The 16,548-nt window shown below is 39.3% G+C and overlaps 1 protein-coding gene across 2 annotated transcripts in view; it reads right to left on the reverse strand.

Annotated features, from left to right (window-relative positions):
• GAREM1 (GRB2 associated regulator of MAPK1 subtype 1) overlaps positions 1 to 16,548 on the reverse strand; it is a 186,721-nt gene that overhangs the window by 41,939 nt on the left and 128,234 nt on the right. The window lies entirely within an intron of this gene.

The raw sequence follows: 16,548 nt of genomic DNA on the forward strand, positions 1-16,548 counted from the left end.
ACCCACACACATTACATTCTAAACCAAGGTACAGCAGCCTAGCAGAACTAAAATTTTAAAGTTAATATATAAAGTCGAGCAAAGCTGGGTGCAGTGGCACATGCCTGTAATCTCAGTGGCTCAGGAGGCTGAGGCAGGAGGATCACAAGTTCAAAGCCAGCCTCAGCAACTGAGTGAGACCCACGCAACTTAGTGAGACTGTGTCTCAAAATTTAAAAATAGAAAGGGCTGGGATGTGGTGCAGTGGTTAAGCAACCCTGGGTTAAATCTTCAGTACCAAAACAAAAATAAAACCAAAAAAATGGTCTGGGGATATAGGTCAGTGGTACAGCATTTGAGTATTATGCATGAAGCCCTGGGTTCAATCCCTAGTACCACAAAAAGTAATAAACAGAATAAAATAATATAATGAACTCTAGCTTTCACAAAATTGAAATTCTTGGTTTCAACAATACAGGGGAAACACTCTGTATCCAAGAGCTGTTGTAATGGTGACACTGCAGAGGCACAAGTATGAGGCAGACCTGCTGGGTTACAGGGTGAGCCTCTTCCCAACAGCTGAGCCTGGCTGGATGCACAGTGGCCAGGGTTTCACGTAGCTTCCTTCTTTTCTTTTGACTGAAATCCAAGTTAGTAAATATACTATTGCGGTGTACACGAATTGGGGAATTTGTGAAGAACTTTGAATATATTCTTAAAAATGTCAAGGATCAAAAAAATGTCAAGGATCAATTATTTGCACATTTTCAATATTAGTGGATAGTGCTGCTACATTTTAGGGGAATTGTTTTCAGTTTAAAATAAAAGACAATTTGTAATCAAGTCTAGGACACCATTTTCGGTGGTTATTTTCTGAATCTCTTTCTGATATAACACTTGAGAAACTTGAAAGGAATCAAAAGCTATCACGAGGCACTCTCAGCAGATTCTGTGGGGCATGAGGCAGAAACAGAAAAACTCTTGATTTATACCCTCAACACATTGCTTAGTGTCTATTCTAGATGCTGAAGATCTACCAATAAACAGAAGAGACAAAAATTTGTGAAATTCTGAAGGTTACATTCTAGTAGGAGGTAGAGGATGTAACAAATATCTGAGGAGGTGAGAAGAAGTACAGGAAAAAGGGCAGGGTGAGGGGCAGGCCAGAGCAGGTAATGCTGAACAGGTGACCCTGGAGACAGGTGAGAAAGTGTTATGCTCAGTAGTGGGGGTAGAGTTCTCGGAATTTTAAACACAGGCAATAGCTTGTGAAAGACTCTTAGGTAGTTGGGTACTTGCCTGCCATCCTGCCAGCACGGCTGGAGCAGGCTATAAGCAGGGGTAGTAGAGGGAAGAGAAAGAACTTCAAAGTAGAGGAGAGGTGATTTGACAGTTGAAGACCACTCTGGTTGCCATGTTGGAAGGAGGCTCTTGCAATAATTCAGAAAGGGGACAAAAGAGGTTTTGGAACAGCAAGAAAGTGTTAGGAACTGACCTAGGCCACTGAAGGGACAGAACTGTGATGAGATGGAGCAGACTGTGGAGGATAGAAGGAAGACCAGGTAAGTCTTGGACAAGTACGTCTGAGATATGTATTGGACATATAACACAATACAATGAAGATACCCAAAAGCTCTTAGTTGGGCATATAAATGTGAAGGTCAGGAGAGAATCTGACTGGGAATAAACCTGGGAGTCATCAGCACATAGATGCTATTTCAAGTCATGACACTTTATTGATGATGAACCATAGTCTTGGGTGCAGGCAGAGAAAACGTTTAAGGTCTAAGTCCCAGGACACTGAGAACGAATGGCCAGGCGAGTGAGAGGCAAATCAATAAGGGGCGCATCCTTGAATAGGCGATGGAGTGCTTCAAGGGGAGGGATGCTGAATGTTGCGAATGGATGTGAGATGATGGCTGAAAACCAGGGGATTTAACTGGGAACTTGGACAGGAGCAGTAAAACCACTGGGCCAAACATTGAACTGGATGCAGGAAAGATCCAGAAGGAGAAATTGGGAGACATAAGAATGGGCAGCAGATGATGTCTGCAGAGTACTGCTGAACAGGGCAGAGGAGGCATGGAGTGGGGGCTGCAGGGAGGCGTGCAGTGGGGTTTGGAAATGTATGTTTTCCTAAATATGGTGGGAGAAGCATCAGAGTCACTGGAGGTGGATGGGAACGACCAACAGAGAGAGGCAAGCTGACTTTGGGAGTTACTACAGCCCTGGTGTTGAGTAGGCAGAGGGGACACATCTGACACCAGAGTGGAGGGGCTGCCTTCAGACTGGAGTGCAGGCAGCTCATCTCCAGCTACAATGGGGCAGCAGCAGTGGGAACTGGTGGAAGCTCCCTGTTATTGCTTCATTTTTTCCAGCTAGAGCTAAAGCTCAGTAATAGTGAATAACATATAAAGTGCCTGCTGGGCAGCATTAAGTTCCCACTTGAAGTTTGTGGGCATGAATTAAAAGTGAAACCAGAAAGTACAACCATGCTTTTCTCCAGTCAAATTCAGAGGGAAAGCAGTGGATGTGGTTTCTGCTAGTGTGAGAAGAGAGGGAGGACAAAGGAATAAAATTGTGTGCAAGGGAGTGATTTTGCTGCCTGTCCATGGGCCTTGAACTGAGTAAAGAGGGACGCAAGATCCTGAGTGATAAGAAGAGAGACAGTGAAAAAGGTAGTGGGATCAATGGATCGGGGCTTTGATGAAGTTGATTTTTTCTGGCTTTGGGGCAGTTACCTCAGCAGTCACAGAGCAGAGTGGCCTACTTAAAAATCATTACATAAAAGCTACAGACAACAGGAAGAAATACTTTTCAGGGTCAACCCTACCAAAGAATAGAGTAGGTAAGCACTTTGAAAATATCTCCCACGATGAAATAGATGATCCTTCAGCACTGCAATGGGGTGGACCCAGGGCAAAGGCGGTTGTCAGATGGAGTTAAAATTTATAAGTGCACTTGGTTGGAATCTCCAGAACCATCTGACAGAGACACTGGATGTTTGCCAACGTTTCCAATTATCTGTAATTGTGATTTATATTTTCTAATTTGTTAGATGAATAAGAAAGAAATTATAGATTTGGAACCCGAACACAAATCAGGCTGTCATTAAACCAGGCATGGTTTTGTAAAAAACTGCAAATGATATCATTTTTTTCCCAAGAGTATGAAAGTTTATTTTAAATTTGTGATCAATATTTCAGAAAACATGTCCTAAGATGGTGGGATCTATATGTACATTATTCATTAGGTTGGCAGATGCTTAATCTCTTGAGTTTCATATATTTTCTAGTAGTCATATTAAAAAAAGAAGAAAAATTAACTTTCATAATACATTTCATTTAAGCCAATACATCTAAATTTAATATGAACATCAAGAGATTATTTTACACTCTTCAAAAAATTTTGTCTTAAATCTAGTGTATAATTTTTATCTTTTGACATAATAGAATGTTTCTTCTCATGAAATAAGAAGGTTAAGAACTCTTAATTGATGTAACTCCTTCTCTTCTCTGTTCTTCCAACTTGAATTCTTGTTCTTTAAACCTTCTTTAATTATTTTTCTATTGAATCTACAGTTTTGTGTGATACATCTCAAATTTATTTTGGCCAAATGAGACCAGATGAATAATCACATTTGGTGTGGCCATGATGTCAATGTTCAGTTATATAGACTCACCTATGTTTGTCACCTTGTTGGACATGAAGCCCAGAATCACATATTTGGCAGCATTTATAAGAAAAAAAAATAAAGCAACGCCAAATGTGACCAAATATAATAACTTTTAACATTCGAACATGTTGTACATCAAAAAGTAGGTTCTTTTCATTCTGTAGTTTTTTTCAGATTGTCATGGAAGATTTTATTTGTGTGCATGTTTTAGCATATTTTGGCCATTCTCTTGTGATATGTTTAGTTTCCTAAAACGAATTAGTTACTTTACATTTCTTATGTCCCACAAATGTCTTTAAAAATCTCAAATAGCTAAGACCTATCAAATGTCTTCTTAATGTGGCAGGGTCACAGTACACACATGACTTCCTACTGCAGGGGTTGACAAATATGTTCTGTAAATATTTTAGGCTTCGTGGGCGAAATGGTCTCTGGCCAGGTTGCACAAAAGCAGCCACAGACAACACAAACGGCCTGAGTAGTTGGATTCCAAGCAAACTTTATTTACTGAAACAGGCGGCAGGTCAGATGTGGCCCTTAGGCCACAGTTAGCTGATCTCTGACCTGTTGAATGGAGTGGAAAGTACAGATCAGGGGAGTGGCAAAATAAGACAGGAGAGTGAAATAACCAGTCCTTTCATTCCACATGACTAAAGCGTCACACCAAGGCCTCCTGTGAGGTACCTGGAACCAGATCCTAAGCTGCCCATGTTTATCTTAGAATTGCAGTTTCGCCTTTCAATAGGTGTCAAGAATCAACACGTATAAGCTCTAGAAGTGGACTTGTATTAGGAGAATAATGTGCATAACCGCACGAATGCCTGCATTTTCTCATGGTGCTTTACGAGACTCAATTTCTATGAGCTTTACTTATCTTCTATTCTTTTATTAAAAAAAAAAAAAGTGACATTCTCTGATGAGTCAACTCTGCGTCCTCTGGGAAAGATGCTGGGCTCTGCTATTACTGCACTCCCTGTGACTGCTGTGGCCTGGAAATGGGAACTTGCTGGAGTCCAACCTTGGAGACTTGGATGAGTTAAGAGCCGGTGCCCTGCCAAAAGTGAAATCAATTGACATAACACATATTCCCACAACCCCCCTCATGGAGGAACTAATTTTTTAACAGACCATTTCATGAATAACAGAGTCTTTTGTGCCACCAAATAAAAACATTTGGAGGTTGTGGAAACATCTGTTCTGAGATGTCATTGTCAAACTCTGTTCTTGGAGAGGGGGGGAAGCTGCATTGTCTTTCAACAGCTTTGATGATTCCATGAAGCGTCTCTGTTGTGAGGGCTGGTCCATCTGCAGAGTCTGAAATTTCCCAGGAATCAATCCAACATCAATGACATGCTCACTGACTACAGTTATAAATAAATTTAAAGGAATATCTAGAAGGCAAAGACAGAGGCTATATTTCAGGAGTTATTTCTCAAACTATATTTCATAATTAATATGCTGAGAAATAAATGTCACCTAGAAAATATCCATTTTTTTACATGTTTTCTCATGATAGTCTGTGAATCACCTCACAATGGATAACACATTAAGCACAGCCAAGAGGCCCCAAATCTTCCCTTGAGCATCTAAGTTTCCAGAACTTGTACAATACTGAGGGACCACACTATAATACATTCTCCTTTACTTACAGAGAAAGGTCACTTGTCAGAAGTGAAAAATGGAAATGAATTTTGCTAATTAAGAAGAGAGAGCCACAATGTTGAGATGCATAGAAATGAGAGGGAGAGTGCAGAGGTAGTGGAGTTCAGGTCAGTCAAGTTTGCTACTGGCTGGGAAGTCATGCTCAATGGGCACTGGGAATTCACTCTGTGGCTATGGCAAGGACAGGGCTCTCCATGATCTGCTCCTCTGGTCCCCAGCACTATTGGCAATAAGCATGGCCTGTGGTAGATCTTCTTTTATGGCCATGGTCTTACTGTTTTCCATCCCTTCAGCACAGTGGTATACTTGATGTCAATAAATAAATAAGTAATGAAAGCCCAGGCCTATGGAATCCATCTGTGCGCCCGTAACTCAAATAAACAATACTCTACTGAAGTCTCCCTCATTGCTGGTAATAGGAAAATGCTGCAAAAACCAGCCCCAAATGGTTAAACAGAAAAGAAAGCAAGAACAACACAAATGGTACCAGAATACCAAAGCAAGCAAAAGATGGCTGAAGTGAGCAAAAGTGTAAGCAAAAGAAGACCCAGAATGTTGGCAATGTCACTGAGGGGGTGGGCACATGTCTGCCACTCAGTGTGGTATACCTTCAGTGTGGTATCACGTTGGCACAGAGTAGGTGCTTACTAAATAGAGGATGAGTGATCAAACCTTATTTAGATGGCTCCAAGTTAGTTATGCAAATGAAATGCATGTTAAATGGCTCAAATAACTGAGCCTAAAACCACTTGGCTATCTCCAAATGTGAAGAAATGAGCAATTCTCAAGTGATAGAAACAAACTGGTTGTTGTTTTTCAAGGAAAAAAAAATCCAGGCAATAATTTGTACTTATAATCAAGATCCACATCCAAAATACTCTTTTATGTTTTTATCTTTAGTATGTGTGCAGGCTAGAGTCTCTACAGACCTTGAGTCAAAGCAGAACTGCCAGGCAGAAGGTATGCCCCTTGTTACTGTGAACAGCAACAACCAATATGTTGCCTTTACAAAGTTTATGCAAGTGTCCTCTTCCACCAACAGAGTGTGAAGACTCATTTACTTAAACCTTTCAGTGACTGCTACTTAGCTTTCTTTGTTTTGAGTAACGTTAAGATTTGATCAATACCTGTAATTAACAAAAAATTCAAATAGAATATACAGGGTAGATGGTGAACCTCTTTCCCAATTGAATCCTCCAATCTCAATGAGATAGTCAGTACCATTCTCTTGTATCTCTCTCCAGAGGCAGTATCCAATGATGTATCTACACATATAATGCCACCCTTTACAAAACAAGAGGAGTGTTTTGTACCGTTATTTCATCAATGTGTAAAAATCTGTTCATCCTAATTACCACACTGAGTGGCAGACATGGGCCCACCCCTCATCCTTATTAAGGGCTGCATAATCTTCCATCCCATGCACATACCATAACTAATTTAACCAGTTCTCTATTGATGGAATTCAGATTTATTTCAATTTTCTGCAGTCACGGTGATGTTGAAGTTAATATTCTTGCACTGAAGGCTTTCTGTACTTAATCCAAGTACATTGGTGGGAAAATGCCTAAATAAGGCTGGGCCACAGGCTAAGTGCATTTTTACTCTTGATACACACTGTCAAGCTAAGTACAAGGCTGTGCCCACTTACACTCCCACCGACAGTACATTTCCTCATGCCTTTCCTAATAGTTCATGGTCAAGCATTTTTAAAAAATTATCACTGTCAGTATGATAGGCAAAACACAGTATCCATTGGGATTTAACTACACTTTTCTTATCATACAGGAGGATGCGATTATTTTTATGAGTGGTTTCTATTCATATTCTGTGAATTTTCTGTTCATTTTGCCAACCTTGGAAATTTGTGCTAATCTTAAACATAGCTTTAAAAATAAAAAATGCAATTGTGAAATACTATGACATGACATTTCCTATTCTAAAATCTGATTCCCTATATCACTTTGAGGTAGTTCCTAAATTTATAATTTTGGGAAGAGGGACGGGAGAAAAGAAGCAGAGTTGGGGAGGAACACATCCCCAACAAAAGAAACCAATCTCAGGACCAAAGCTCAAAACATCACTGCAGAGAACAGGAGTTAAAGCCGAGTTACAGAAAGAAATCATCAACCCCAAACTAATGACCTTCATCATAAATAAGCTTTGAACAGTGGCAGTACTATAGTCAGTGAGGTTTAGCTGAGGCATGATTATTACTAAAAAAATAATCTGTGGGTATCTCTGTTGATTTCTGTATCTGAGATTGTACAAAACAAGTGGTCACTCCACTACTCTCCGTGGTGAAACTCTACTTGAACTTGAACCAGAGATCCGTGGATTCAATGCTGAATAAACTACTCCATGCCCTGCAAAAAAGGTTTCCCTACTTTTTGAAAACGGGAAAACTGCATTTTTCATTGCATCTAATTGATTATTGTTTCCTTAGAATTATGTGAAATTTTCTGGGGGCCAATTTATCATAAACATGGTGGAACCTGAGAAGGTCTTAGATTTGAACAGGGTTGCCACCATGTCATAATGGAAATCTCAGCGGCATTCATCTTTCTTTTTCTATATTCATTTCTCCCCAAGTCTTTCCCTGAAATCTCTTTGCCCTAAGCACTCACTGTAACTGTCCTGGTTTTGCTCTCTGTCATTTTGTAATGATATAACTAACCACTTCAGATTTTAAGCCCATTTCCATTCCTGCCCTTCCAAGATCACATTATTCACCTTAAAATACAATCTAAAACATATCCTTCTCTCTCAAGAACCCTAGTTTCCCCACAAACACTTGTTGAATAAATGAATAAATAAACAACATCATAGCCCTTTAATATCTCACCATCAAGCCAGGCTCCTCTGCCTGGGCTTTTTAAGTCTCTCCATGATCTGGCTCCACTCAGCTTAGGCAAACATTTCTCCACCATCTGTGTACTAAGTGCTCATTCTCTCCTCTCTCCTTTTGCTCATGCTATTTCCTCAGTCTCTATACAACTGTGGATCCTTTTGTGACATTCTAAGTTCTGTGATGACCAGCTTTCTCTTATTCTACTTCTTCTCTAACCCCTTCAGCTCTCTTTAATCTTGGCTTCAAGGACCACCAAGCTGACAACACCACACTAACCAGCCAGATCGCTCCAGAACTCAACAATGGCCTACCCAATACCTGGTACACATTTCTAGTGACTCTTCCACAGAGATCTCAAAATTGACATCTGCAAAACTAAACTCATCTTTTTACTTCTTGCATCAAACAGACACCATGTCAGAAACCTGGGTGGTCATCGTATGTTTCTTCTTTGTCTCTCAATCTAACAATTTCAACTCCATTTTCTTTACTATATCAATCAATTTCTTTCTGTCTCCATTTATATCATATATTCCCAACCATACCATTTCTCACTTTGGCTAGTTTTCTTCTCCAGGGAACCACCCCTATACCATTGCTTAAAAATACAATCTAAACCATATTTCAAATTAGGATAATTTGCACAGTATTTATTCACAATGGGACTATTGGTAACGGTGTGGATGAGCTATAGGTGAACCACAGTGATAATCTGGAGTTGTACTGGGAGAGAAGATGTCACCACCACTGAACCAAAGGGGCAAGAAGAGGAACTCATTACTGGAAGGACAGAGTTGTGTAAATACCATGGCTGTGAAAAGGGGAGATGCAGCTGGCTCTGGGCAATCTTTCAATGGAGGAAGGCAAGAGTACAAAATCTGACCTCACTCTCTTCCTGCCTATCACCTGCTGGGGTTATCTATCCACTGGTAGAACCTAACTGGGAATCAATTAGTATGAGAGCTTATTCATTTAGTCCTACAGGTTACCCTCTAGGGCAGGGCAGGGTAGAAGTAAAAAAGAATGGATACAGAAGAGAGGTGGTACGTGCAAAGTATGTACAGAGTCCCTCCAATATCTGGCTCTCAATTTCCTCTTATCATGACAAAACCCACCTAGATTCATGTATGGTAGACTATGGCTCTTCCCATACTGGACCATCTGGATTACCTCTCCTCTATTCCCAGGTTTGACCAATCTATCTTCCAAATTCAATTCATTTATCATATACTGTATTAACCTGGGATATAACTGACCATATTCCCTTTAGTGAACACATTATCTATCTATAGTTTTTTTTCCAAGCATGTAAAATACTTCATTGTCTTTATTTGTTTACATGTCTATCTTTGTAAACTAAACAGAAAACTCTAAGCAGGGTGTGTGTCTTTTACTTCTCAGTTCCCAACTTTGGGCGAGACATATAGATGGTACTTAATAAGCAACAGATGAATGAAGGAATGAGTTTAAGCATTGGGTCAAGTCCAGAGTCATGTATGAAGTATTCCCTAACAACCTCAAACTCTTTTATAGTTATTACCAGAGTTTAATATTTAATTACTCCCTGCTCGTTTCACCTGCTTTTGTCTTATTTTCTTAGTCCACAGTGCCTTGACAAGAATCAAGTCTTCTGCCTCCCTGAGAGCAGTTTAAACCTATAATAATAAACTATTTTAATAAATGCTGTGTTTAAAGTGTTGGCATTTGGAGCAGGAGAACTATACGTGTGTGTGTGTGTGTGTGTGTGTGTGTGTGTGTGTGTGTGTATGTATATTTAAGTCTCAAAGTCAAAATGCTTATGGGACCAGAGAAGTCTTCTAGATTGGTAAAACTGATAAACAGGTAGAGATAGCGACCTCCTAAATTTTATCATCTCTGATTCCCAGAAGCACATTTTATGCAAATGCATGCAATTTTTAATATTTGTCTCAAGTAAAAAAAACATCTCACTTAGCCCAAGGACTATTATTCATTTGTGAAAGACAGGACACAGATGTAGTTTGATCCAGGGCTTATCATATCACCCATCTCAGTGATAATATATTCAAGTAGATGAATGTTGATATAGAAATGTTCAAGATTTAGGTGGGAAAACTAGGTTCCAGGAATACTCCACTTTCCCTTAATCTGAAACCATGAACCTGAAGTGGAAGAACTCTGTTTCTAGCTTTTAGTGTAAGCATCATGAGCAAGTTCATTTACAACTTATACTTTTGACAGTGTTCTGCTCCGGCATAACCTTCTACTACCAAGGCTTGCAAATGTATTAAAAACGTGGTAACAATCCACTATTATACATTCATTATACTGCACCAATAAAAAATTAAAAAATAAAAACAAGGTAACAAAGGGTGGAAGATCCTGAATGATTGAAGGCCAAAATGTGTCCAGTGCTAGTGCTGACAAAGAATTAGAAGAGAGAATCATAGACCAAACAACCAGCTTCTTAAGAGACTACCACATCTGGAAAGACAAAACAGAAAACATGGAGCCTGACCCTCTGGACTAGAGTCATCTCAGGACGATTCTCCACAGTTAGCCTGCTTTCCCACACATATTACTGTGTTCAACAATCCATGGACATGGACAGGGAGTATTAGAGATTTTACTGGCAAGAAAACTGTATCCCACAGAGGCTAAGGAATTTGCCGTGGTCAGAGCAAGTCAGTAGCAAATCCAGGATCATAACTCTATGTTCTGACCCAAATCCACTGTTGCTCTGATGCATACCAAAAAAAAAAAAAAAAAAAAAAAACAAACAAACAAAACCACCAATACTTTCTTAGAACGAGGTGCTGGCTATGCCTTGCCTGTATTTTTGAAAGAATATCAAAAAGTTAGTAGGAAGAGGGTTATTTACTATTTACATATGTAATGAATTCTTTTGTGATAGAATTTCTATTCAGACTGTCTTTTTTAATTCCCAGAGTGACCCTGGCAACTGGTTAAATGACAAACTTTATCTTCATTCAAATGTGACGTAGGGTGACTTAAGCATGAAGGTCCACAGAGTCACTGGGGATTCACCCCATTCGGTGTAATCAGAACCCAGCCACCCTTTCACAATGTCTGGCATTGTGGCTGGCGGCCAGGATGAAGCAGCTGCTTCTATTAAAGATCAAAAAACTATATTAAAAAAAAAGAAAAAGCACGGTTCTAATATGTAAAAAGCAATTTCGTCTGATATAGCTCCTTCTTGGAGAAATAGAAAAGGATCTAATTATTTGCAAAAACAAAAAAAAAAAAATTAATTGCATCAAAATAAAATCTTGCTTATCAAATTTTAGGTTGTATTACGTGAAAAGTGAAGGGGGAAAACAAAGCTAACTAGAAAACAAGGAGCAGGAAAGATAAGATGGGGAGAAAGGAAGATGTGGAAACAGATGGGTAAAGAAAGGAAATGCAATGCAGACACAGACACAAGAAAAAGACATTATGCCCAGATAGACATGGTTTCAACTCAGGAGAAAGGACTACCACACCAATGTAGATGCAATATGGAGGTTCACAACACAGATGGGCTTTAAAGCCACACTGTCACTTATAACAACAGGCCAAAGCGAGGGCATGCTGTTTAGAAAACTCCTAGAAAGTCTAGGAGTTTTTGATACTATGGACCTTCTGCTCTATGCCTGCTTTCCATGCCTTATGGAAGTATTTAAAAAAGAAAAAGAGAGCCAAGTTGCATGACCAAAGACGGAGGAGAGCAAGGAACACGCTCAAGGATTTTAGCATTCCACCATTATTTCTCTATTGAAACATGACCCCGTTCTTGGCTTCTTAGGCGCTCCCTTTTCCACAGCCCAACAGTAAACTCCCACACACCAGTGGGACCACAGAGGAGAGACAATAATACAAGCAGCTGCTCAAGCTGTGGTTTTTATTAGGGAAAAAAAGTGCCTTGATTATAAGAGATCCAGTTTTTAACCTCTGTGCCAAAACTGAAGTGATTAAAAACACCATGTAAAGAAACAAGAATAGTTTCTTAAAAGTATGTTACAGAGCAGACACTGAATTATCCAGGGAGGGACAGCCCAATTTTTCACACCAACACTGGTTTAGTGCACTGAAATCTAGCAAAGACAAAATAAAAACATGCTGGCATAGGTCCCACGCTGCCCTTCTGGAAAGGCTACGGATACGTTTAGCTGCAAAGAGCAAAGGAATCAAGCAAGCAATGAAAAGATATGAAAGAACTTAAATGCATATTATCCTGTGAAAGACGCCAATCTGAAAAGGCTCCACAATTCTAACTCTATGACATTCTGGAAAAGGCACAACTATGGAGCAGTAAAATGATCAGTAGCTATGGGTTGGAGGGATTAAGAAGAAGGGGAGGATGAATAGGTGGAACACAGGCTTTTCAGGACAGTGAAGACATTCTGCATGCTACTGTACTGGTGGTTACATGTCATTATACATTTGTTCAAACCCACAGAATGAACAGCACCAAGAGTGAATCCTATGTAAACTATGAGCCTTTGGGTAGTAACATGCCAAGTATAGATTCATCAACCATAACAAACATAACATTCTGATACGGGATGCTGATAACAGGGGAAGCTGTGTACAGGTGGGGGTAGGGGATATATGGGAAATCTTTGTACCGTCTTCTCTATTTGGCTATGAACTTAAAACTGCTCTACAGAAAAATAAAGCAAGGCAATGCCTTGAAGTCTGGCACTTAATACAGAGCAGAGCCAAGGTAGGAAGCCTCCAGAGGCAGGTGTATTCTGCTCTCATGGCTCAGCACAAGGTTGTTAGCTTGGATTATCATTTTGGCTTCACATCTTTGCCTGGGAGCTAAGTGCATAAACTTCTGAAGTCCAAATCCCAGTTTTCTCTTACTGGGCGACCCTGATTGAGTCATAACTTTCTATGCCTCCGTTCGTTTCCTAGTTCTTCAATACAGGTCAGTAAAAACCAACATTACACTTGGGGGTGACTGAACACATATAAAGAGCTTAACCCAAAGTGTCACACAGCACGGGCTCAGTGAGTGTTATTTGTCAAAAGGGGTCAAAGTGAGGATGAAGCTGTACTTGTCGTCAATGAAGAGAAGAGCAATCATGCTGTTATTTCTGGTTTTCTTAACAGACGGAAGAAAGGTCATTAGTTCCTTATGCTAATCCTGGAAAAAACTCCTCCAGAATATGAGACATCAGAGGTATTCTAAATGTGACGCAAGTAAAGAAATAGGGCAACTGGTAATGGGGTAATTGGGAAGAAGAGAGGAGGAAGAAAGGCAGAAGGTCCTAGGGGTGGCTCACTGATTCTAGGAAAAAGACTGAAAAAACATCAAGCGAAATCTTTTTTAGGCTTACTCAACAGTGTGATCCATTATCTCATGCTTAAAATTAAAATGTATTTGTGACCATGACGACAGTGGACTAGAGTCCTATGCTTCTTAGGAATCTGTTAAAACTGCAGGGGGAAAGAAAGAAAGAAAAAAAAAAAGAAACTCCATAAAATGAAGAGCTCTTCATTCTTGCCAATCTTTTTCTTTAATTAAAAAATGCAGAACACCCTGCGGTTGGTTCTGTTGGCTTGTAGCTCCACTTTTGTTAAACTGCTTAATGAATGAGCATGCTTTCAAACAGCAAAAACATACCTTTGTCCTACTCCAAAATCAGCAAATGGGTTTCCCTTCCACTCCCTCTTTAGTCTGTGCTGACAAGAAGCCCCTGCTCTTGTCTAAAGCTTTATTTTCTTCCAAATGCCTCTATTCTTATTCAGCACAGACCTGGCTCACTGGGCATTCCGTGGTGCCTTTCAGGTTTGACCCTCTTCCATGTTAAACAGGCTGTGGTGCATGTGTAGGATGGTGCTCAGTAAAATATTCCATCCTACAGGGGCAGTTATGTAAACAGGGCTGCTTCTGGTAGGAATGTCTGATGGGATCAACAGGGCTGGGCAGGGGGGGGGAGGACTTTGAGAATGAGGAATGACTTTGTCAGGGAACAGAGATACATTCCCAATAAAAATATTCTCACTCCAATATAAGATCAGGCTTTTAATAAACAAATCACTGGGAGAAATTTTAAAAAGATCAATAATCACTAAGTCAGCAACTCTGACTCTGTACTAAAGGGATCACTTTTTTACCTGGTTGCTTTAAAATTTTATTTCTTTAAAAAGAAAATCCCAAAACATTTAAAGTGCCAGGGACATCACAGAAAGCTACTTTTAGAATTTATAGTATTGAAGAAACTATACAGATGTTGAAAGGAGATTATAGTCAATCAATTAAATGAGACAAGTAATTATCAGATTTAGTGGAGTGTACTCATGTTAATATTTGTTGTTTATACAAAAGCTTAATATTGTTTTCATTATGTCTAGGTACAAGTGAAGAAATAAGATATTCTAGTCCTGTAAACAAAAAAGTATAGATAGAAAATACATTACATGAAGGTGACCAAAGATCATAATCAAGAAAACAGATATTGATAAAAACAAACAGAAATTGCAATACATAAAACTGGACATCAGGAAATATTCAAATATTTTTGTGTAAATATCAACACATCCTCATTTAATGCGATAGCACTTAGGTTTAATGCACACTAATGGGAACGGTGTGAGTAGCGGCAAGAGCCTATCTTTGGAATGGGCTGAGTTTGATTCAGCCTTGTTCCTTAAGTAGATATGTGATCTTGGGAAAAGGACATTTCTCTGGCCTTCAGTTTCTCACATACAAAATGGGGATGGTAAAACATCCTTCATGGGGCTGTTGAGGATTAAATGAGGTCACGTACGTACCATGCTCAGCAAAAGGCAGTATGTCCTAATTACCAGTAATATTAATAATATTTTTATTATCAGGATTCAATTCATAATTAAAAATAAATATGAAATTATTTGTTCTTCCCTATTTTAGCTATTAGTCAAAATAACATGACAAACTCGAGGAAATTTTATTTATTATTCTGCCTAAGGCAGTGTGTAAAGTCCTAAGGATACTTCAAGGCACTAAGAGATTACTGGATGGAAGCATTCTTAGAAATGTTTGTGCTTCTTTGTCTTTTATTTACATACAGGTTTGAATTTTCCCAAAGTATAATTTTTAAGATACAAATATTTAGGATAGCACATTTGTTTATGTGTTTTTGCATGCCCTATAAACAATTCATAAATCCACAATGAGCAGAGGGTTGATAAATGAAGTCACTACAGGATATAGTTGGATGGGGCCAGAATTAGTTCAGATTGACATGGTTGACACTCTATAGCCAGAATGAACAGAGTCAACAACTAATAGTTATTTCAGCAATTACACTGTATTTCCACCTAGAGTGTAGATGAAACTAGGTGGAGGCAGGGTTAAGAGCAGGTTGACATCATTTTTGAAGTGTTATTCTTACTACACAGTGGGAGGCAGCTTATTTTAGTAAGCTTCTGGTCATTTCAACTTACACAAGCATTTTTGTGGAATAAATGAAGTTAGAGTTAGGGAAATGGAAAAAAATCTTAATATTAAATGATAAAAATATTTTAACAACCAACTGGAAAAGGTTAGTCTATGGTGTTGGTAAGACTGGCTCACTCTGTGGAGAAAAATTTAAATGAACTTCATAAGCAGAATCTGTAAGGTAAGACAATGATTACGTTAAAACCAGGGATTTCTGTTGAAGGAGGGATACTATCAGAGCAATAGATGCGTGACAGGACAGAAGATTCTGAAATGAAAAAGAAACAGGTAATGGGAAACTTCAGTGAACTCCTAGAAAACACCAAGAAAGATACCAGCACCAATACAATGACAGAGAGGTAAACGGTTGTTTACCAAGGAAGCCATCCAAAGGACCAGCAAGCATGTGAACAGAAAGAAGCCTGAGTGGTCCAATATATGTAAATTAAGAGCTATTGTTTTATACCCATTAATACTGCACAACTGCAATTTCCTGCCATGGGTTAAGGAATCATAATGGACTGTGGTGGAACTGGGCCTGGGGCAGCCACTCTGGAGAGGGATCTGGCACTATCTAATGGATTAGTTCTTCATGAGTCTAACACCCAGCAATCCCACTCCTGTGTATAAGTTTTGAAGAATATACACACAAGATCAGGTGGGGAGCCCATGAAGATGTTCACTCTTGCTGCCTGCACTTGGGAGATCATTCAAACACACCACCACAAGAATGGGTTCTGAAATATAAGTATTTCTCCAACTGTTGCTGAATGAAGTAAAATAATGCTGAAAAACATGAGACTGAAAACAATACAGTTTACATAAATTAAAAATATTTGCACATAAGCCACTGCACCTTTGAAAAAACACACCCAAAGAAATGTCACAATAAACACACTTGAATGGTTGTGCATGCAAGAGGATGGCAGGGAGAGAGCTCTCAGGATGAGATGGGGTAAAATCAAACTT

Source organism: Spermophilus citellus (genome assembly GCF_964194105.1).
Source record: "Spermophilus citellus genome assembly, chromosome: 12".
NCBI classification, from domain to species: Eukaryota; Metazoa; Chordata; class Mammalia; order Rodentia; family Sciuridae; genus Spermophilus; species Spermophilus citellus.